The sequence below is a fragment of the Rhipicephalus sanguineus genome, chromosome 4, assembly GCF_013339695.2.
Source record: "Rhipicephalus sanguineus isolate Rsan-2018 chromosome 4, BIME_Rsan_1.4, whole genome shotgun sequence".
NCBI lineage: Eukaryota > Metazoa > Arthropoda > Arachnida > Ixodida > Ixodidae > Rhipicephalus > Rhipicephalus sanguineus.
The window spans coordinates 117,861,304-117,886,916 of record NC_051179.1 but is presented as its reverse complement, the minus strand read 5'-3'; positions in this window follow the sequence as shown (position 1 = coordinate 117,886,916).

The window sequence follows — 25,613 nt, the reverse complement described above, 5'->3', positions numbered from 1 at the left end:
TCTCGCAATCCTGCCACGGTGGTAAGAAGGTGTACAACCACAAGAACACCATAGCAAAGCAAGCTGAGGTTCATATTGAATATAATATTCCACTTGCAATACAATGGTAATTAAGTACTCTTGCATTCATTTGTAGTGTCAGGCATCACATCATTCTGCCTAACCCTGCTCTTTTACTTATCGTCTACATAGTTTCCGAGGTTGGTGAAAGTACGGAAAGAAAAAATTCTTTGTGGGAGCACCACGTTTTAATCTCACAAGATTCTACTGAAGCACTTACAACATATGCGAACAGTGGTATTCTAAATGTCAGCGCTTTTTCTCCTAACAAAGCTAAGCTGGTTGTTATCTTCGGCCTGTGATCTCACAGGAGCTTTAGCATGTAGCCGGGCTAATGGAATTGAACGTTGTCATAGCAAACATTAGGACTTTTACTAGGAATGATGTTGATCTTTAGGAAATGTACTCAATAATAATAATGTGTTAACTGTGATGTTTGTATAAAAAGAGTGATACATTTAGAAAACCTAACATGGAAAACCTAACAACTTATTTACAGCTGGGAACAGCAATGTAAATTATGGTCAGCTGCCTGCATTACCTTTCATTTTATTAAGTATGTGCTTCTACGTTGTACAACTTAGCAAATGAACTCGTACACTCAGTCACAAAGAAACAGAACTTCTTTTTCTTAAAGGGACACTAAAGGCCAACGAGCTTTTTGTTCAAATGATGGGTGAAAGTTTACGAACGCCTAAACATCAGTATTATCTGCACCAGGGCTTTGTTCACCAAGAAACTAAGTAAATGTACGACAAGGCTTGCACCACCAGCGGGATATTCTGCTAACTCTGTGCGTGGCTACATAGTCGAGTCCCAGAAAAAGGCACTGATACTCAAACTGCCAATAGTAAAAAAAAGATGATTTCAGTGCATTAAAATCTGAAATAAAATGCTGCTTGCTTCTTTCTGTTTCATTCTTTGAAGTAAGAACCGATGAGATCCATAGCTATAGCTTCAATCACCGCAAAAAGTGAGAGTCAGTGACCGGCTCCCTCAACTCAAGTCTACCTACCATGCCATAGAAGTTTCTCCGCAGCTGCTGACAGTCGTGTCTGCTCACAACAATAGCTAAACCCTCCTTCTCCCTTGCCTGCTTGTGCCTTTCACGCCGCCAGCTGGACTGTCAGCCAGTAAAGAAAGAAAATGTTAACAGTACCTAGTTGGCATGGTGGTTGGAATATTTGTAGTGGCATGCTAACCACTCAATGTAATTTTTGTTCGAACTAGACGTTTTCTTAGCACAAAACAAACACTGCACCATTTCTGGAATGGTATGTTAACAGTACGTTCGTGTCGACTTAACATTTGCCTTTAGGGTCCCTTTAAGTGCTTTAACATATTTTTATACTTAGAACATCTAAAAAAGTTGTGACATGCTTAATTGGATGCTTTTTGTTACTAAAATACCACAGCAATAATAATTTTCTGGCCTGAATTATTTACACAGTTCATTGGACCAAGGCATCAAAACTGATTCACTTATTCTGCAACCACTTAGTTTTCATAAGCAAGATGCATTCAGTATAGTGGTTTACATTATTTTCTGAATAAATTAGGCCTGCAGAAAGTTATCTGGCTGAATAACACAGATCAAAGAATGTAATGTTAAAATTTTTTGCGGGGCAGCAGCACATGAGAAATGCTAAAATATTTTTTTTATTTTAAAATACAAATGCAAGTTACTGTACATCACTGCAAATGTCAACTGCAGCATGAGTGCATCTGTTGACTTTTCATGGGTAAGCTGTCAATACACAAGTATATAACCCTGAATTCGGTATAACTAAATAAAAAAGGCGATCACGACTATGTCCTGAAAAAAAAATGTTTTTGTGCGTATGTGTTTTGGATAATAGCCTCACTTGCATGCCCTACGTGCTTCTTAATTTTATGATCTATGTCAGGACTATCATTACCATAAAAATTTTAATTTTAACAAGGCATTAATTTTTCTAAAAATATGCGTTGGATCTTTTTAGCTTGCAAAAAGTTGGAAAAGAAGTTGAAAGCAGTTCATGCTTGATGTCACAGCAGCACAATCACTTTCGGTAATCATTGAGATCAATGGTCTTTGAAATACGCATATGGCTTTGTGAGCTGGTGAAGAACTTAGGTGATAGTTGGTTTGTGGCTTGAGTGGACACATGTGACAATGGTATGCAATACAGTAAATTTTAATACTGTGGCACTTCCAAGTTTTGCACTCACAACTGTTCTCTGGGGGCGAGTGACAAGGATACGTATACTCTGTAGAAATAAGAATAAATGTAATCTTAAAAATCAGTAGTTATTGCACTAGTCACTTTTATAGTCGCATGCAAGTTAGTGGTGAAAATTATCAGCTCCATTTATGAGAATAAATAACTATGAGGTAATTTTTTAGGAGGAGCTTGAGTAAGAGTGATGCACATTCGTGGATATGCACCAGACCGGCGCACCGAAGGCGGTGCGCCGGTGTTTAGCGGTGCGTAAACGGCGCGAAGTTACCGGTTCGGCGGTGGCGTGGCGTGGAAGAGGGGGAGTGAAGTTATAGATTACACAGTTTAGGGGAAGTAGTCCCTTGCATTTAGGAAACAAATCACAGTTTCCCGGTTCAATTGTACGGCCGCTCTCAAGAGAGAAGTGGTTTTCGTGCAGTCTGTCACTGCAACACGAAGCATTGAAATTACAGCACGTAGAAGGGTATACAAGCAAGCCATACTTGCTAATGTACGCCGAGATAGCACCCCCGGGCCCTTCCCCGGCGTTCGTCCATGCTCCTTCGTCCAACAAAAAACAGGCAGGGCGTTTTCTTTTTGCTTGAAGAGCAGTCGATGGGAGGCCTCGCACGCGAGGTAATATGTTATCGCATATGCTACCTCTGTGCGACGGAGGTGGCCGGCTCCTCTCATCTCTGCTTCAGCTGCGTTGTCGGCAGTGCTCACTAGCTTTTACTCATGAGTAGAACACATATGATGCACGGGGCGATGTTTCGATTTGGACTTCTTACAGAACATGACGGCGACGCCCACGGCAAAAACCCATCGAGAGTGCCCATATAACTGCTATCACAATAAACAAATGTGCAAAAACCGTGGAAGCGGGTTTGCGTTTTTGCTGGCCAGCTGCATCGTCTCCGCTGTGAGTTTGTCCATTGGAAGAATCAAACAATCCAGCACCTTGTTCATCGTCTAGATACTTCTGTATTAATTTATCGGTTTACGCGAGTAAAAATTAAAGGAACAAAGAGTACAAACGCATTGATATATTTACTTATTTATTTTATTTATCTATGCATAGCAGGACCGTAGCCAGGAATTTTTTTCGGGGGGGGGGGGTGGCACTTGCTGAAAGCCTTGGCTATTTGGGAAAAACGCCTATTTTCATTATTTATTTTCGATAAAACACCATGTGTCATCAAAATATCGGGGGGGGGGGGCGTGCCCCCTGCCCCCCTTCCCCTGGCTACGGGCCTGATGCATAGTGTAATAGGTCCAAGACTGCAAGAAAAGGTACTATCAAGCGAGTCGAGATGTTGCCATTTAATGCTGGAGGACGCCGCAGGGTTGGATACCCCGTTCGGATTGAAAGAAACGGCAGCGCACCGCAGTTATTTCATGTCATCGTTGTGATCACTCTTGGGATTTCAGCGGCGGTGTGGCGCAGCAGCGCACAGGTCTATGATGCACCATTGAGTCTTCAAACATCAAGGTTTAAGCACTGTTTAGATTTCTTACTTTGAGCAGTATGCATCCACAAAAGTTTCAATATTTTAGCAATTAAGGAACAGCCCCAACACTTCAAGAAAAGCACTTGAAAGACTGTGATGTTTCGTGTCATATACAGCACTAGAGTGCTATAGACTTCAGCTTAATATAAATTGAAGAATCTGATTTTATTACTGACATTTTTAGTTTTATGATGTAGACCTGTGAGAAATTACGGTATTGATAGCTATCTAAAGTAGGGAGAATAGCACAAAATTTTAAAGTTTGCCCTGTGCAGACACTCTCAGATACAACTGTCTTTCATTCATAAAGAACTTCTACATACAGCACACAAGCAGCAAAAGTTGAACATTCCTTGACCACAGCAACCTCTCAGTGATAATGTACTTCCCAATGTCAGTTGCTTCAAAAAGTTTATCCACAAGCAGTTAATTAATTGAAGCAAATACACCTGCAGTGCCTTTTCACTATCAAAGAACATACAAGGAAACGGTTTAATGCTGAGGAGCAAGGCTCAGGACGATGACAGAGTGTTAATAACCTAGAGTTGGTATCCATAGAAAGGCCTAGCTAAATTTCAATGGTCGTAGGAGTGATTTCTAGGTGGTTTAAACAGCAAATTAGGACATTATTTTTGAACAAAAAAGCAACTTGATTTTGGTTTTACCCTGGGCACTCGCATTGTAGTAAGAGGGAATTGCACCATTTCATTGCCTACAAGACATGCTATTAAATGACTGTGCATTACAGTCTTGTCAAAAGCAACAGTACACATGGGTTGATGCCAGATGCAATAGTGAATGCATTAGCAATGGCAAAAACACCACAGTCATATAAGTTCTCTTGATGCTGTACTGCCTTAGCATGAATGGCAAGATGCATTATGTCCATTACTTGAGCTGCTACACTCGGCATAATGTCCTGGTCTAATGAATCATATAAAAAACACTGTTGTTGGGGGCTCCATAGTTTGTCACCGTGACCGAATGCCGAAGAATATGCAGAATTTCAATAAATTTGTCTTGCTTCTTGAATTCCAAGCTCTCCCCAAGAAGAACATCCTGAAAATTGCACGGACCAGGAAACTGATGAAAAAAAAAATAAATTGCCCTGCATTTATAATTGCACCTGACAGCCATCCTATGCCTCGTAAGGCCACTAATTCCTTGCCTGGATTAGGAGGAGGTCTTGCTGAAGAGTAGAGCAGTCTTATGAATTTTGTTATCGGTTGGTGCAAAACACGATCATCTGCAAAAAGGCATATATTGGACCACACGTTAAGTGGAACGTCTTTAACATATGTGTGAAATAGGAGCAGCAGGACAGAGCCCTGCGCTGCTTCTCAATTATTTCAACCTCCAGAGCAGACAAACTAAAGAAAGTGCACATATTTACAAAAAAGCAAACTTTACTGCAATATATAGCAAGCTAACTGCATTTTTCAACGCTGAATTTTAAAAATTCTTTGCAGCAGCAGAATTGAAACATGTTCACCACTGAAGTTCCAGAACTAACAAAAAAGTACATTCAACCTTACTTCATCATCTCAAATTCTGATGCTCCTAGGTACAGTGCCCATCAGAAGTGGCTATCTAACTGTAAAAGGTGCCTGTATCACTCCACAAAACACTTGTCAACTGATTATAAGTCTGAATTTGGCGCATATACTGTCGCTAAAGAACTCTAAATCTAAGTTTCTTTATAACGTCTAATGTTAAAAAATTTTGGACTATGATCAACCCGGGCGCGATGAACATATAATTCTGGAAAACCCATTGCTATCTATGCTTGTGCCTAATGAAGAATGCACTGCACCTCTTAATATGACACATTTTGTGATTATATTTTCTGTCTCCTGAAATGATTTCCTATGTCCTACTTGCCAGAATGATTGTGTCATCGTTACTCCAGTGATTGTTCATGTGGCTAGTGACAGAAAACTAATTTATCTGCTGAAACAAAACACTCACATCCTGGTTCTCAACATTACGAAGAAAATACCAGTGCTCTTCTAATATTCTAACAAAGCTTTTTCAGCAATCAATGAATATGTCTACATTGCCCTACATTGTACACTACACTACACAGTATGGATTGAAAAATAGACATCAAAGTTAAACACAGCTTAATTTTTTTATATTTACTCATAAATTACATAATTCTCCCGATGCAATCATCATTCACCGAGTGAATTGTTTTGGAATTTTCCAGCGAATTTGATAAGGTCTGTCATAAACATTTACTGTAAAAGTAAGTCATCTGGACCTCGGAGCTAACATCCTTTTTGCATTGGATGCTTACTATTAAACTCTACTCACTTTGTAACCACAAGGGGCCATTACTCACAACGTTGAAGCATAACTTCTGGTGTACTACAAGGTTCACTACTCAGCTAGGCCCAGATTGTTCCTCATTTGTACCAACAACTTCCCTTCCTTGCTATCACCTAACATTCACTGATCATTTGCTGATAATGGTGTTATCATTTGGGAAATAACTAATGCAGACGATTTTAATCACCTGCCATAATTACTGTAGCTAACTGGTGTGAACATTGCTAAATGAAAGTAGGTGTTAGCGAATGTAGTCATGCATGTGTCCTGAATAACAAACAGAATGCAAATACAGGGTGTTTCAAGAAATGTGTCCAACCTGCTAAAAAAATCTGCAAAATGCAATATTTGATTGCTGCCTTCAGTGTCGGTTTTTCTGTAGTGGCAGGGATTTTAAGATGGTTAAAGAAATATTTGGGACTGTAATTAAAAAAAAATTAAATTAATTAACTTTTTAATTAGTGGAGTTAGGTGGTTGTGTCGAATGGGAGAATTGAAGTTCTTCATGCCAGAAACCCAACCCAACTTTGAGATTTTCAAAAAAGTGGCATCTGGTAATAATTACGAAGTAATGAAATTCAACCAAATTCAATGGCGAAACCTAAATAGAAACATGGAAGAACGCAACTGCCATATTCTTCTGAGACGTCCAAAATGAGTGAATGCCTTTTTCTGTAGCGCTAGGCATCTTAAGATGGTTAGAGACATGACTTGAGACAGTAATTAAGAAAGTTAAATTAATTAACTTTTTAATTAGTGGAGTTAGGTGGCTGTGCCAAATTGCGGAATTGGTGTTCTTCGTGCCAGAAACCCATCCCAACATTGAGATTTCGAAAAAGCGGCCTCTAGTAATAATTACGAAGTAATGAAATTCAACCGAATTCGATGGCTTTCGCTGTTGAAAGCTGTTGCATTTCGTTGAATTCCATTACGCCACAACAATTACTAGAGGACGCTTTTTCGAAATCTCAAAGCTCGGATGGGTCCCTCGCATGAAGAACTTCAATTCTCTCATTTGACACAATTACCTAACTAAGCTAATTAAAAAGTTAATTAATGTATCTTTCTTAATTACTATCCTAAATGATGTCCTTAACTACCTTAAGATTCCTGCCGCTACAGAAAAAGCAATTCTGAAAGCCCCGAGAAAATATCGCATTTTCCTGATTTTTTGAGAAGGTTGGACACATTTCTTGAAACACCCTGTATATTACTTAAAGTAATTGTCCCTTGGAACTTGTTAGGTATTTTAAATACCTGGGTGTGCAGATGTCTGTTAACTTATTCTAGAATACCCATACGGACTACAAAATTAGCAATGCTAACCACGTGCTTGGCTTGTGCCATTAATTTTCGGCCACTCCACCCTTGAAAATACTTCTTCATTCTATCCTTGTACGACCAAACAAAAATATGCACATGCATGTGCCTTTACCACGTTTTGTAAACAGATTTGTTCAGTGCCTACAATGAAGCCTTGCAAATGCATTTTGCCCTTCTTTACACTTTAGTGGCCTCAGCGTGCCGTAAGGGCACAGGGCCCCCCTTAAGAAAAACGTTATGGGTTTTACAGGTGACTTGGTTCAAGACCGACTGTACAATGACGGTTGATTCAATGTGATATCATACTGTGGTTGATGAATGAGTTAGTTGTGGAGTGTTGGATAATGGTATACCTAACTTGTAAAAAAGAACCAAACATGCAAATTTATAATGAGGAAATAGTGACGTCAGTGCGAGATTGGTTTCTGTGGCAGACTCACCTGCAGTTCTATTGTAATTACAGAAGATGAAAATTGAATTATCTTCAGTGAGTTCTAATGAACTAGTATTCAGTTTGTGAATAGCAGTATCCTAAAGAGCATGCACAAGAGGAAGGGAGGTTGTTGGTATAAATGAGGAACAAACTGGGCCTAGCTGAGTAGTGAACCTTGTAGTACACCAGAAGTTATGCTTCAAAGTTGTGAGTAATGGCCACTTGTGGTTATAAAGTGAGTGCAGTTTAATAGTAAGCATTCAATGCAATAAAGGATGTTAGCGCCGAGGTCCAGATGACTTACTTTTAAAGTAAATGTTTATGACAGGCCTTATCAAATGCCATGACCAATAAATTCTGAGTGCACAAACAGACAAGTTCAGCGCCTCTGTGTCATACGTGTTCTTTGTCCTTGTCTGTTTGTGCGTTTAGAATTTATTGGTCATGTCATACCAACACGCCCAAACCACCGCAATTGTGAACTTATCAAATGCGTTAGCAAATTCTAAAACAATTCATTCTGTGAATGATGATTGCATCGAGAGAATGATGTAATTTATGAGTAAATATTACAAAAATTAAGCTGAGTTTAACATTGATGTGTATTTTTTAATTCATACTGTGTTGTGTAGTGTACAGTGTAGGGCAATGTAGACATATTCATTGATTGCTAAAAAAGCTTTGTTAGAATATTAGAAGGGCACTGGTATTTTCTTCGTAATTTTGAGAACCAGGATGTGAGTGTTTTGTTTCAGCAAATAAATTAGTTTTGTGACACTAGCCACATGAACAATCACTGGAGTAATGACGACACAATCATTCTGGCAAGTAGGACATTGGCAATCATTTCAGGAGACAGAAATTTTTTCACAGAGGTGTCATATTAGGAGGTGCAGTGGATTCTTCATTAGGCACAAGGATAGATGTAGCAATTGGTTTTCCAGAATTATATGTTCATCGTGCACGGGTTGATCATAGTCCAAAATTTTTTAACATTAGTCGTTATAAGGAAACTTAGATTTAGAGTTCTTTAGTGACAGTACGTATGCGCCAAATGCAGACTTATAAGCAGTTAACAAGTGTTGTGGGGAGTGATACAGGCATTTTTTAACGCGATAGCGTTAAAGAGCTCGTATCGCAGAAATTCCGCCGTCGGCGTCGGCACCGTTGGTTGTGAGCGAAAAATCATCATCTTGTCCGTGACCGAAAAATCGAAAAAGCTGCAAATAAAATAAATAATAAAAATGTTGGGTCCGAGTGAGAATCGAACCCAGGCCGTCAGCGTGGCAAGCAGGTGTTCTACCACACGGCCACGCCTCTGCTTGGAGCTGCGCTGAAAGTAACTTTCATGCTTCACAAAATTACGCGTCCTGTATACAGGTGTCACAGTACGAGATGTAATATCGCAGTAATATTGCGTGGTACAAGCGTATATTGCCATCGGGCGTCACACCATATCAATATCATAACGACTTGGTGGTTTAAAGACAGCCACCCATTCCAAAAGGCACACACATTACTGCGCGTATTCCCTTAAGACCACGTAGTGGGTGCATCGCAACTTCGAAAACGTTTCTCGCGCATAATTGCTCCTGGTTTAAAGCATGCTACCGATTACATAAGGCACACACCTTATTGCTCGCATTCTGTTAAACACTCCTAGTGCTCGAAATGCGCACTAGGGGAAGGATATCGCTATCGCGTTCAACTCTTAAAGGCGAAGCTTAAGCGTCCCCCAATCTTTTTACAGTTAGATAGCCACTTCCGATGTGCTCTCTACCTAGGAGCATCAGAATTTGAGAAAATGAAGTAAGATTGAATGTAATTTTTCGTTAGTTCTGGAACTTCAGTGGCGAACATGTCTCAATTCTGCTGGTGCAAAAAAATTTTAAAATTCAGTGTAGAAAAATGCAGTTAGCGTGCTATATATGGCAGTAAAGCTTATTTTTTTGTAAATATGTTTACTTTCTTTAGTTTCTCGGCTCTGGAGGTTGAAATAATTGAGAAGCAGCCCAGGGCTCTGTCCTTGGGCTGCTCCTATTTCACACATATATTAAATAACTTCCACTCAAAGTGTGGTCCAAGATATGCCTTTTTGCAGATGATTGTGTTTTGCACCAACCAATAACAAAATTCATAAGACTGCTCTACTCTCCAGCAAGACATCCTCCTAATCCAGGCATGGTGCAGCAAATCGTGCAGGTTTGATCATCATGCAGTGTGAGTAGGTGCTCCCACGCGTCTTTTCATTGGGGTCGTAATTACATGTTGCCTTCCCACTACCAACTAAGAACTACATTTTAGCTCAGTGCGAGGCGTTTAAGTATGTAGGAGTGCATATATACCTAGTGACTTTTCCTGCAACCATCATATGAATGAGTTAACTAATTCCTGCAAATGGTTACTTGGTAATCTATGCCGAAAGTTGTCTTCAGTCAGACGAGCTGCATATAAAACCTTAATTCAATCTAAAGTAGAATATGCCTGTACTATTTATGACAACCATCAAATTAGCGTAATTATTTTCTAGAATTGGTCCACAAGAAATCTACCACATTCAGTCTTTTGGACTGCTCCTACAACTGAAGTGTTTCGGCTCTAAAAACTAGGTTGTGTCTTCTCTCACAGGCTTCTTGCCGCAATAGTGCTCGACAAAATTTTCTTACTATTTTCTTATTCACTACCCCAGGAGACTAACTCATCATTCCAGCACATCGTTTTTCTCACCACGTGCATCAAAATGCCGCATATCTGTCACGTTCCCATTCTACTACTTATCAATGTTTATAAATTATTTCTGCTTCCTGACAATGTGATGCCCTTCCTCCTGACAATGCCCTAATCACCAGTATATTTCTCATTTGAAAGCTATTTTTGAAGATGATCTGTACAGTTACGAAATCTAACATGACCGGCCATTTTTTCTGTCTGCCCACCCCTTATGCAATGTCCCATGTCGGAACCTTTGAGGTATCCTGAATAATTAGGTGAATAAATGAATGAAAATGCAGATATGAAGTCTCACTTATAGTAGGTAGGTACATAATCTCTAACTATGTATCATGGTAGAATGTCAAAACAAGGTCAAGGTCAGGTGTATACACGCAACATCAGATGGTACACGTGTCGGTTGTGTTACTATTTGTGATAATGAAAAAACTCGGCACTAGTATTACTCCTTGGCTTACGACTGAAAAGAGAGAGCGGAGGAGGATGATCGTTCCAGGTTGTGTTTGTAGGTTGTGTTTGTAAGATTGAAATCACCCAGGAGTAGGATATGGATTACGAAAGAAATCACATGTGAACAAGGTTTAATACTATCATATATAGCTAATTGAAGAATATAGGTGTTGTGGAGGGTGAGCAATAAGGCATGGTATATGATAAAACTATTTATGACTACGACATACATATGGCCAGACAGTTTCCAGATCCTTGCTTGAATACATAATAAAAGATGTAGTGTCACTCGCAATTGCCAACACGGCACCACTTCCTCTGCATGCAGCACAATTGTAGCAAGGAACAGAAAACTGCACGGCACCATTGAATACTTCTGTTGTAGTGACATGCGCACACAAGAACATTAAAGTAAGCGTGATCATTTTCACAAAGCATGTGTTGATTGCAGACAATAACAAATGATATAGTTACAGACTCACTTAATTCTGACGTTGGAGAGAATGTAAAACTGCAACTTGAGGAAGTGAAGGAAATACGCCAATGCCCCTCTCGCTTTCTATGCCGAAGGATGTGGCGGAATGGAGCATGCAGGCTCAACATTATAGGTATGTTACTTAGGTTAAAGAAATAGCACTTGGCAACAATGCAGATGGTCTGCTCGGGTCGGTATTACTCTGGCAGCCAATCACAGAAGCAAACAATATTGACATCAAGCAACCTTTTTAAAATGGTTTTATTTGTCATTTTAGCATCAGTTCAATAAATGATCAGGCTTTTCATGTACCACTTCAACAAGCTAATGAAGGACATATAAATGTACCAATGCTCGATTGTAACGCAACTACAATTGCAACACGAGGGGTGACTTTTTATTGCACCCAGGAAGAAAAAATAGGTATTTTGTGTGTATTTTGGTCTTCGATTGTAATGCGAGGGTCGACATGAGGTAGCAGAAATCTTGAAAAAAACTCGCATTACATTCGAGTAAATATGGTATGCACTTATAATATTGTTTTTGCAGTTATCACTTTATTTTGTTTACATGAAAATTTTGTAGCGTCAATTACTTGTAGCTACATGAAGGAGCAGTGGCGGCTGACATTATAGGGCATGGGAGGGGTTTCAATGCAGAACCAGTTGTACGTTTACTGTTCAGAACTGACTTATGATAGCATATCAGAAAATTTAATTGAAACGATTGGGAGAGGCCTGGCTCCTATTAAATGCTATCGATTTGCCTTGTGTGGTATATGTGTAGTAATAAAAAAAATCTTAGCTTATACAGATGTCTTATGCTTGAATTAACTGCATAGAGACATGGTTGTAGCATTGATTGATTGATTGAATAACTTTATTATAAACAGTCCTGAAGCTCGGTTTTTTAGGCCGAGGCGGGCCGCGTCCACGTCGGCACTACCAGTCCGAGACGGGTGGCGGCGTCGTGATGGTTGTAGCATTGCATCATAAAAATTTTCTTACCTGGTGTCCTTTTAATAGCTCACAACTGATCTCTTCAATCGACGTCAATTTATATGCAGAGGATCACAGCACTATGTGTGTGTGTGTGTGCGTGTGTGTGTTGCAGCATAGTCATGATGCAATATGATTCTATTGTGCATATATTCCATCATAGAATAGTCTCCCAATTAAAATTGATTTATCAACTATACCATGGTCACTTCAAAATACCATCCGCACGTTAGACAATTGCCCAGTCCATGTGCTTTGATCATACTCATCACAAGACAGTTAGGCAACCATTAAGTCACCTCAACGTGCATCAGTATTCATTATTCCTCATGCTCTTCCATTGTGGAACAAGTTACCGGAAGAAGTGGTTAATGCTGACACAACACAATCGCTTGCCCATCTTGTCACTAACCTTTCTCTTGATTTTTAAAATGCTTTTATATATTACTTATGTTCCTCATTGATGTTGAGAGTTTTTGTATTTTTTGCACCTTGTATTTTTTGGTATATATTACGTTTGTGATATTGCCATTGACATATTGTACCACTCCTGCTTACTCTTCTGTTGATGTGAGACTGTTTGCGGATGACTGTGATATTCACTGGGGTAAAAAGTGTTGCTAACCACGTCTTGCTCAATGATGCTTTGTGTTCTGTTGACGAATGGTGTGAAAAATGGAACATGAAAATCAGTTTCAACAAGACTACCTGTTGGTCGATGTCAAATAAGAAAGTGCCACTGCCGTTTACGTGTAAAATAAAAAATAAAGAAGTTAAGTGATCAAGTCAGATAAAATATCTGGGTGTTACAATTACTTAGAATCTAACCTGCAACAAGCATATTAAAAATATTTTTGCTTTGTCTGAATGTAAGCTGGGTGTTCTAAGGTGAAAGTTAAGAGATGCCACACCTGAAACAAAGCTGACAGCTTATAAAACAGGAGTGCGGCAAACTCCAGAGTATGCTAGTATAATCTGGGATCCATACAGTCAAAAGCTAGCTGATGAGCTAGAACAGATGCAACAAGTGGCAGCCAGATTTTATTATTCATACTACCAGATCACACAGTATTACTTCACAGGGCTAACCTCCAGACGCTGTCTACGTGCAGGGAAATCACATGCTTGAAGTTCCAGTGCAAGCTGTATATTAAAACACTAAACATAGAGATCTTACCTTGTACATGCACCCTCTAGCCAGAGTGTCACTGCGTATCAATCATCCATGTGCTATTTTACTCTATACTCTAAAAATTGATGTATTAAAGTTTTAGGTTCTGCACCGTACAATTATCGAATGGAACAAGCTCATGGGAGACTTAAGGCCTGGTCGGCGAAAGCTCTGCAGCACTATCAATAAAGTTGTTAGCAACCGAACAAGCTCGATTCCAGTGTATTTGTTGATTGTGAATGAGCAAGAGTTTTTCAGCAACATTTGAAACTGCAGTCTTTGTGTATGGTATTGTCTAATATCTTTTACCACCCCTGTAACAGCCTGTGGTGGCTTACAGTATTGTCAAAAAAAAACACACACACACAGCACCTGTGTCGTGTTTTATTCATCAAATCTAGTGTTCCACTCTTGCACTGTTCAAAGAAGTATTTATAATGCCCTCACGGAGGCCTCCACAATCAAACTGCATTTTGTGGACTCAAGTATATCAGGCATTCCTGCGGTTGTCCTCAGCACACCCTACAGGACAAGGATATTTTGGCCATTTCAGGACGTCCTGAGGATGTGTTGTGTTTTCTGAGGAGGTATGTATCAGCGCATGACCAATGCATGCAATCCGTTCTTTGTGCAGCCTTATTTTATCTCCAAAAAATCACGTGATGGCAATATCAGGCGGTGAAGTTGAGCCTTTTTGCAGTAACTCTAGGCCTTTCCATAAATCACAGTGCCACGTCCTCCTCTGGGAGAGAAGTGCAAGGAGATATGACAGAAGAAAATGTCGCCCTCTTGAATCACCTGTGATGCCAAGCACAGCAACATTCATTCGCGCAGTACGTGCTGTGCTTTACACAAACTATTCTTTAATTGTTCGCACTGCTTCATTCACGAAGCTTGAAATACAGTATGCCTTTTTAAAGTGAAGCTTGTATTGGCTCACAAGTGTCGATGTCGTCAGCATTACATGTACAAAAAAATAATCATCGTGAAGGCAGTGTATGAGCACGTATTTCTTCTCTTGTGTTTCGAACGTTCAATGGAACTTCGTTTAATTACCAAGGCTTGCTTGTCTTAGTAGTTTGGTAATATGTGTGATTTCACTGTGGTTGTTTTCCTTACTTTTTGTTCATTCCTTTTGTTCTAAATGTCCCACTTTTCTGTGTGAAAAACTGCCTCCTCTTTTCCTGGTCTGAGGCCCTGCCTCAATCAAACCAGCTAACCTGCATTACAGACATTCAGCTCCATTTAGGTTTGTGCAAATAAACTGTATAAATCACACACTATATATTTATTTTGTAGTTAGAGATACTAAAAACAAGCTGAAGTAATAAATTAGCACTCTAAAATATGCAAAGAAATATACGATTGCTGAACAGGATTAGTGCGGCAGTGATTCCACCCGTGCACCGTCGTGTGCTAATCGGTATATTCACAGTGCCATCCTGATAAAAATCAATGCAAATTGCATCAAATAGAGTCTCGGATGTCATAGAGACACGCTGCACACATCCCAGAAAGGGAATGGGTAATTATTCCAACTGTTATTTCTTTATTTGCTTTTTTCTCCCTTTTCTTTCCTATTTTTTTTCTCTTTAGCTGTCTTGCTGTGTCCTTCTTTCTCTATGTTTCAGTGTAGTCGGTCTCTCACCTTCTATGTTTTCACCTATTTCTTCTATCTGTTACTTCTTTCACTCCCCCCCCCCTCTCTCTCTCTATTGTCGGTCTCTCGCCTAATACCTGTTTCTCTGTTGCTTTGAAACTCTTTCTCCGTCTGTTTCTTTCGGTGCATTTCTGTCTTTTTCTCTCTCTCTATTCCCTTGCTTATCTCTATTTTTTTTCTCTTTATCTTTTTTTTCTATGTCTTTGGTTGTCTCCCTCTCTCTGTGCAGTTGGTTTTGTCGCCTTCTGTCCTTTTTTTTCTCTGTTGCATTTCTTTCTGTCTATTTCTCAGTTTCTATGTTCTCTCTCTCTCTATGTGTAGTCACTTTCTCACCTTCTAACTTTTTTCTCTGTCTCTTCCCTTTCTGTCTATTTGTCTGTTTCTATTTTTTCTCTCCCTCTGTACTCGTTCTCACATCTTCATTTTTCTTCCTGGTAACTCTCATGCCTCTCTCCTTCTCACCCTCACTTCCCTTTCTAATAACCTTGCTGTACTGCATATACTATTCAAGGCTATGCTCTCCTCTGCAAGGGGGCCTGGATAGCCGAGTGGTTATGGTGCTCGCCTTCAAATAGTTAGTTCACTGGTTCGAATTTCGCCTCGACTAAATTTCTTTTTTCGCCAAGAATTTTTTTCTCTTTCCTTCTATTTTTTCTGTTTATTTCCTCTCTCTCTCTCTCTGTGCTATGGTTCTCTCGCTCATGAAGTTATTGCATCGTTTGCCGGACAAATCGGCACGCGTCTTCTGGTAAAAAAGCAGAAGAGGAAGAAGGCGACGGCGACGACGAAGATGGCACGTGCTGGTTCATGATGATGATCATTTTCTATCTACAGCACACGGCCAACCTCGACTTTAACAGCTGTGCTGTAAAAGGGTGGTTTTTCGTAGGTGGGGCCCATCTTCCAAAGCCACACTGGCCCAGGGTTGCCAGTTAGCTTCCCAGTAGTCAGTCAAATAGTTGTGCCTCCACAAACTACCTCTAATTTGTGTGCATATAATGGACGACAATGAAGGCGTGGCTAAGCTTGTTGCTGGCCTATCACCAGCCTTGTTGCAATTGTTTTAAACATACGAGGGCTATGTTTGTTTTCAAGTTCTAATTCGTTCAAGGTCAAAACCACAGCGAAATTAAAGATGCTTATGTTTGGAACATGTAGATACACTTTCCAGCTGCCCCTCTACATAGTCGCCACTGCAACTGAGGCATTTATTGTGGCGTTGTGCCAGCGTTCTTTATGGCCCCCACATTGAAGACAGCCACCTTTCAGCCAATTCTGTATGCCGCTCACTGTTGTCTACACATACTGCTTCAATGTTCCTGCACTGTTGCTACACTTTGCTGTCACTCATGAAAGCTTTACCATACACAATACTCATTCAACGATAAAGTTCGGCTGTATTGCTGCATGCAGAAATCAAATGACACCACGCACTTCACACATAGTGGGAGACTTAATTGTTCGAGGCATGTTTATGTGCCCAGTGTGTGCTCGGAATTCACAACTGCTACCTCGCAAGATTGGAGGACATACGAGAGGTGCTGTGCAACACGTCTGCACACAACGTCAGACTTTCACTATGGCGTTAATCGATTAAGAAACTGATAGGACCTCAAAAAAAGGAGAAAAAAATGAGCGCCGCTCTCACGTGCAAGGCAGGGTCACTGCAGAGTTGGTGAGCTTTTATCCTCTAAGTTCTCTCTTTCCCAGCCCTTTCACTGTTCTCTCTTTTTCTATCTTTTTTCTTTGTGTGACTTTGTAGTGCTTGCTCTCTCTCTGTTTATTTCTTTCTTTGTCTTTCTATCGTTTTCTCTCTTTCTTTCCTTTCTTGCTCGCTCTCTGTAGTCATCCTCTCACCTTCTATCCTTTTTTCTCTTCCCTTTCTCTCAATCTCTTTCTCTTCTTCCTATTTCTTTCTATTTCCATCACTCTCTGTCCTCGTTCTCCCCTCCTCCTTTCCTTTCTCCTTACACTCACATCTCTACTCCTCCTCCTCAGTTTCCCTTTCCCACCCCCTTGCTATACTATATACTATACAAGGCTATGTTATGCTCTGCTAATGTTACTGGATAGCCGAGTGGTGACAATGCTTCCCTTCTATTCGTTGGTCTGCGGGTTTGAGTCTTGCCTCGCCAAGAAATATTTTCGCCGAGAATTTCTCTTTTTCTTTCTTTCTCTCTGTCTCTTTCTTTCTCTCTATACTCGTTCTCTCGCCCATCCAAGTTATGGCACCCTGTGCTGGAGAAATCAGCGCGCCTGTTCTGGGAGCGAAGCAGGAGGGGAAGAAGACGACGAAGAGAGCGTGTGCTGGTTCATGATGATAATGTTCTATCTACGACATATGGTAAACCTCAAGCATAACAGCTCTATTGTAACTCTACTCTGCTGTAAAAGAAAAATAGTTTTCAAGCAGATACTTTAGTATGCGCTAGCCAAAGACGAGGGCGTAGTAAAATATTTGCTTGACCTATGTGCATAGTAAAGTATCTAGTATAACCTATCTGCATAGTAAAGTACCTAAAGTAACATAGCTATCTGCGTAGTAAAGTGTCTGCACAGCGTGGCATAAACTTTACTGTGAGTAAAGTTTATGCCACGCTGTGATAAATGTCTCAGTTGGAGTGACGACAGTTTAGAGGTACCTGGAAAGTATGTGTAAGTGTTCCAAATAAAACAGTTTTGAAATTCATTTTGGTTGAAATTTTGCAACCAAGTGGGCTTTGAAAAAAAAAGGTCGCCCTCATACTTAAGGTTAAAAAGCACATATAGTTGTGATGAATTAGCAGTGCAGTCTACACTGAGCCATAGGGGTATGTTATATGTTGTGCTTACTGATTTGCGTGTACCGCTAGCTATCTCCTTAATATTGGCATAAAGGGAAAGTAAAAATATGCACGTTCACCTTCTTTTTTAAGGTGCAAACCTTTATGTCTCATGCGAAGGCTGCACCGACAAAATGGTGGCAGAAAACACGGTACAAAAATATGGCACAGATACAGAAAATAATGGTACTAGAAAAAAACAAAAACTGGCAAACTCAAAATGTCCTGAAGTAGAACTGCTGCAACCAAAGTCGTGTCTGAGAACACAAGGTGCCCAACCAAATGGGGAGAGTCGGGATGGCTGGCGACGTGTCGTATGATGCGCCGTCGCTCCTAACTCATTTCTTGTTCACTTGGTATGAACAAAAATTGGCATAGAAAGGTAAGAATGTATGACTGATTGAATGTTAACTTTTACAGCCTATGCCAAATTACATTCGCTATGATTTTGGAATCCCTAGGTAAAACACATCCACACGAATTCTTTGCTTATTATGCAGTAAAAGGAATTGATGCTGAGAAGTGGTGCATGCACCACGTTTAAAAGGCATTTCGCACATGCACTCTCTCATGGCAGAACTTGGCGCAAATAACACCAGAAGCTGTCGGCCACTCTTTGCAACATGTGTTGTGTATAAGACTTCATCGGCAACAAATATGATAAAAAATATTTCATCGCCTTTTCCCTGTTGCCATTGCATGATTAGACACTCTGAATTGTAAGCTGAATTGTAAGCTTTCCATTGCAATAAAAAACAAGTACGTTACAATTTGGTTGCCTGTTCATTTAAGGCATAGATAAGAACTCCTAGAAATTTTAAAAACAGAAATACAGCATCTCTAGGAAATAATCATGCCCTTCGAATCCACAGAACTCTTAAGAAGGGGTAAGTGGCCATTGTATAGCTGGTAAAATCACTTTCCTAGAGCGAAGTAGCCAGCTGCACTACATAAGCTCTCATGTTGAGTGCTTATAATCTACCAGCAGGGATGAAATTTGTCATGCTTTTACACAAGTTTTCTGTTTATTTTGGTGTATTTAACATGTGGAAGCATTCGTAAGCTATTAACAAAATATTCAGTTTTACACATCATGCGTATTGAATCGAATACGACAGTATTCAATTTGATGTGTTATATCATTGAATATTTGCACATCCATAGAATATTTGCAGCGTCGGAATTTTCCTGGTGCGTATAATTCTCCATGTTGGCATTACGTGTTTCCTAGAGAAAGCTTTTGTTCCTTGTTTTGGAATAGAAGACCGAAAACTCGTCGATGTGCCACATCGACAAGCTTTCACTCTTTTTATTTCAAAACATGTTTCACCAACTAGCCCAACAGTTCATGCTTTTGTGCCATGATCATAAAACTATTTTAACCAAGCCTTCATAGAGAGTGTTGTACTTGTACTACATTTGCTTATTGCAAAGCAACTGTATGGTTCACATATATTCATGTTCGACAAGCACGGTTGTGTAGTTAGGTGAATAATATGATGACCCATCTGGCCTATGACCACTGGGAGGGTGGAAGGTGGAAGAGGGGGGGGGGAGTTCTTAGGAATGTACTTACAGGCTGTTAAGAGTGGACAGGCAAATCTGTATTATTGTTGCATGAGTGGCAGAGCATGTCAGTTGAGAATAAATATGAGGTAAGCATTCGAGGCACGGGTGGTGATAGAATGGCGTGTGAACTGTTGGAAGCATTTCATGATGGGGAAGGAGTGATGTGTGTATTAGTGACCCATCTGTTGAAACTCGGAAAGGCAGGAAAGTTTCTTGAGCATTCTCTTGTGATGGTTGTTAATGCTACATGGCTGTGACGTTGCACCTTGCCCTACTGCGCATGTGTCTGTTTTCTAACATATTTGCTGGCAAAGCCACAAATAAAGATAGATGGAAATTAACACATATCCTGGGTTTCTTGTGATGAGTGGTCACTTCTGCATTTTATTACCTCCCTGAGGATATGCACGTACATCTTGACGAGTTATAAGCTTTGTTGAACTATTTATTGTATGTGGCATCATTGACACAAGATGACAACAGGGCATATGCTAAAGCTCCTGTAAGATCACAGGCCGAAGGTAACAAGCAGCTTATCTTTGTTAGGACAAAAAGCGCTGATATTTCGGATATCACTGTTCGCATATGTTGTAAGTGCTTCAGTGGAGTCTTGTGAGATTAAAATGTGGTGCTCCCACAAAGATTTTTTTCGTTTTGTACTGTCACCAACCTGGAAAACTATGTAGACGATAAGTAAAAGAGATCAGGGTTAGGCAGAATGATGTGATGCCTGACACTGCAAATGAATGCAAGAGTACTTAATTACCATTGTATTGCAAGTGGAATATTATATTCAATATGAACCTTAGCTTGCTTTGCCATGGTGTTCCTGTGGTTGTACACCTTCTTACCACCGTGGCAGGATTGCGAGAACTAACGTCTCTGTCAAAATCTTGTGCAGGTGTGTGACACAAGCAGTCACTCTTTACACCATCAAGGTACCTCTTACCACCTGTGGCAGTATTGCCAGAACTAACGTCTTTGTCAAAATCTTGTGCAAGAGTGCAAGGGACAAAACAGAAGTGGTCACTGTTTACATCTTTAATGTCCTAAACATGCACACCAGACCATGATTGTACAGTGTCTGGCAGCTCCAGTGGAGTACACATCACGATGGCTGGAGCCACGTGGCATCAGCTAGACTGTGACAAGCTGCATACTTTTGCTTGCGACAAATGTGTGGGAACAAAAAAGGGACACCGCACAAGGAAAGGCTTTTAGGCAAACTTAACGGCTTGCGGTGAGGGAATTCTGAAAAGGTCTGATGTGCCATCTTGCAATAAAGAAGCAACTTTTATACCTAGTCTGTCTTGTGTTAGAAGGAGTCTGATAAACGTAGACAGTACAAGTTCGTGGCTAGGGAAGGATGATGGTGAGCAGATGCCCTCTTGTAACGTTAACCGGCACCCCCCTCCCATCCCCTTCTTGGTGCACTGGAAGTTTTGCCCTATAGGTATTAGTTCCTTCAGTGGGTGCTCCTGAACGGCTCTTACTACCTGCTTTACCCAAGCACCAATCCTGGTGTTGGATTTTTCTTGCTCTGTAGCAATTTTGAATAGAAAAAGAGGCTTCAAACATTACGCAAACAAACATAGAGCGTTAAATGATTACCATGGATATTCTGTACACAGACCTCCCCTATCCAATTCACTAAAGAGTCCCAAATTATATGCCTGATTAAGCTGTAAGAAAGCATGTAGTTTCTTAGTGGTATTTTTTTAATCAGTAAATTAACCTTGCAAAAACCAGATTATCATCAGTGGTGCTTGATATACAGTTCATGAAACCAGTGAATTTAAACTGCAATGATGCCACCAGAAGCATTAGCAAAAGTAAATTCACCCTGATAGAAACCTCATTCTGCATTAAGACTGTCCAGGCATTATTAACAATGTATATTCAATAATTTTATTACTAAGTTCTAATTGTCCCATTTGCATAATCCTATCTCATTCATACCATGCTGTGAATTCAATAATTATTTACCTACGAGGGGTATTACTAAAGTTACCAGCTCATTTAAGATACCTGCTAGCCCCAGTGCTAACCTCATTAAATTGGAGGCTTTAATAAGTACTGCGTTGTGTTAATTCCTTCAAGAAATTTTTAGCGTCCCCTTCATAGCTATTTGTTAATGATTTGATGATGCATCTCCTCATCTGATGACAGGCACTTGCCTAATTACCACGCCATCTTTCCAACAAGCAGCCCCTGTAAGATGCTTCAACACATGCTCTCATCGCGAGTCACCATAAGTTTTCTGAAACCACCTTGCTGTTAGTTCTTGCACAGCATGGTTTTCATAAATGATTTTCTTGCAAAGCTCAACCTGCTTCCTTTACAAACTGCACCCATAATTTTTTACCATTCTTCAATAGCTATTTTCCTTGATTACTCGAAAGAACGCAATAATGTGAACCATAAGCTACTACTTTTCAGAGAAAATTAATGAAATATAGATGATCATCTCCTATACCTAGCCTGAGTATATACTCCCTTAATAATGATTTACATTTTGGAGCATATATATGTAATGGCACGAAATATGGAGTACCACTGGAGTCTGTCATAGGCATTTCGCACTTTTTTAAAGGTGTCATGCAACAATTTTGAATTAATCCTGGAATAAATTAGAAGAATTACGGCCTTGCCAGTCGCTTGTCACATTTTTTTTACAGAGTAAATTGATAAGTGCTCATTACAGAGGCTGGAGTTGGTGGTGATGCTGTCCGCCGCATCACCACTAATGAGACAGAGGACGGCGCGTATATAATTAAGGCACACACGCGCTCGCGCGTACTATGTGTGCTTCACCGCAATATACTCTGTGCAATTCACCGCATGGCACAACTGTGTTGCGGCAATGTTGACTTTTAGAAAGACGTTTAGGTGTCGGGAATGTAAGCTAGACAATGCTCCTAACAATAAGATTTCTATTTTATTTCCCTTTTCATTTGTACACAACTACCTAAAGAGACACTGCTTTGAAAACCGATTGTCATAATCGGCGACAGCATATATGTTAAGCCACTCGACAATAACGCCGGGTGAACGCCTGTTCATATCCCGTCGCTTCCAGCTTGCGCATTCCATATCTGTCACGCGCAGTTACCCAAGACGAAGCTTAAATAAACGTGTTGGTTCAAGTAATTCGCCCAAATGACAGTCCAACTGATAGCGATCGATGCTCGATCACGCAACACACGCACTTCTACCACATATCCACGCACGCCACAACACTAGTTGTGCAACACTAGTTGCCACTGAACACGGTGATATCGTAGAACTGGCAGAACTAACAAAACGGCAACGACATGCAGATGAATCGCTTTCTACAACACTCTTACACAATGCGACCACGTAGTACGTCCCCACGGGCAGAGGCGGTTCTCGCTAATGCACACAGCTCACTGTCGAAACCTACACCAACAACCAGCACGGAGAACAAACTACCATAGAGTTTCTCACAGTTAGTGGGAAACTCTATGGTTACCGTACCAACCGTATCCCCTAAACCGCCTAAAAAGTATTTCTAGCCCAGCGATTCAGCGATTCTACCGCCACCTACTTATACACTTCAAGCCAAGTCATGCCGGTTTTAAGCGGCTATATGGGTGCGCCGAACGCTTTACCCCACCTTTCGTTTCCTGCAACCCGGGCGCAGCAACGCCGGCCGTCTCTGTAAAGGCGCTAAAGTCCGTTACGTTTGAACTCGTAGGCTGGTGGCAACCAAGGAGGTTTAAAAAAAAACTTCTGGAGTGGAGGTCCCCTATACGCGCCCACGCGAGCGGACGAAGCATGGGAAACCGGTTGGCAGCCATCTTGCTCCAGGCAAGAGGCAGTGCAGCTTGCGCGCGGACAGCGTAATTGTGAGCTTCCGCGGTGGCGTTTCAGCCTGAGAACAGGACAGTTAGTGTCACTTATTTGACTGAATTTTTGGCCTGCAAGTTCGAAGAAAGCAGTTTTTTACGCCATAGTTCATGGGCTGAAGCGTACCTGATAACACGTAGAATTTGCTTCCAGCATTCCCGAAGTAAAGCACATGGTGGAGTTATTAAGTGGTACATAAAATTTCATTCATCCCCGGCTTTTAAACAATTTCAAAAGAAAAAAGAAGCATATACAATGTGGCTTATACGTGAATCAATAAAGCAACAAGTTACACAAGAACTTCAAAATGCAGCATAATGCAGACAGTCACGAAACTAACCGTATGAAACACGCGCCCATAAAAACTATCTATCTATCTATCTATCTATCTATCTATCTATCTATCTATCTATCTATCTATCTATCTATCTATCTATCTATCTATCTATCTATCTATCTATCTATCTATCTATCTATCTATCTATCTATCTAGCCGCCTACATCTGGGTGCTCTCATGATCGCCTCCTTAACTTGGTGTAGACCAAAATCGGCATGGGAGGGTAAGAGAATTTGACGAATATGACTGTCGGGTCATGACATGAATAACGGAAAAATCCTGTCGCGTACGTCGTCAAACCCTTTCCTCCAGACACGTGTGGCACACAGCCGTTTACCAGGGGCCGCGGTGTACGGTTATGCGCCACAGGTGACTGACAGTTTACATCTACACAGGAACGACGAGGACAGACATTAGTAATTTAAATGTGAGAGCGTTAAGAAAAACCGACATCGGCAGCGCTGACCCGACGAATGGAAAGAATAAGTATTAGGATCACAGCAGGAATCGAACCCAAGCATTCTACGTGGCAATCAAGTACGTATTCTACCACAGAGGCACGCCAGGTATATAGTTTCGAAAAGCAGCCCATGCAGGCGTAACAGCGGTGCAACGTCAAGTGTGGTTGTGGTGCTGGCCATCTAATTTTGCAAGAAAGCAACACAGTACGTTGTAAGGAGTGGGGTTCGGCGGGTCTCGTTACGGTAGCTGGCTCCCGCCGTCCGTCCCCATAGCCGATGATTTCCAGTGAGGAGGCGCGTTCTTTCAGGAAGGAACGTAGATTTATTTACATGGTTAAGAGATAGGAGTGAAAAGAGAGAGCAGAGCAGAGAAATAACATCAAAAGTCTTCGGCTTTTATAGCCCCGAGACTGTCACTGCAGAAGCACAGGCAAACCGGTGTCAGCGTCTCCCGCCAATCCGGTGACCTGTCGTCCTGGCGTCCGGCCTCCCGAAAGGAGGCAAAGAGTCACACAATACACTCGCCACGCCCCGAAGACTCGTAGGTGAGAAGATCGGCGAGGAGTTTCAGTCCAAAGGGGAAAGGGCCGATGACCTCCGCTTCCACTGCCAGTAATACTTGGAAGAAGCGTTGAATGATGGCTGCCTCGGGTGAAGGCACCACCTGGGTTGATGGGAGCGTCTTCAACGGCGCGATCCCACACTGACCAAAACGCACGATAAAGCAGGTGTGTCGAATTCCGGAAAACACACAGACCGCTCCCTCTGGCGCAGGTTAATTTTCCCTGCTGCGGTAGGGTAGAAGGCAGATGTGGCTGGGTGAGAAACTCTCCCGCGGTGCTTTCTCACGCAGAGAACAACAAGCCAAAAAGGGGTCTCCGAATTCCGACGTCCTTTTTCTGGGAAATCCGTCGACAGCGACATGTCCGCCCGCCCGGCAAAAGCTCCTACAGGAAGAATCGGCATTCCTGCCTCCGTCTAAGCGCCGATACGGGGGGAGAAGACAGCATTTCGGTAGACAGCTGTACGCTCAATGGCGTCTGCCTCGATGAATTTTCAGGCCAAACGTAACAGCTCCTCCACCGCCCGGAAAATCTCGACTGGCCAGCGCTCACAACCGCTGGGCACGGAGAGAGAGGCTGGTGACGAGGACGACGTCCTGTCTTGGAACCGCAACTGCGAACTCGCAACAAACTCCCAAACCACCTCA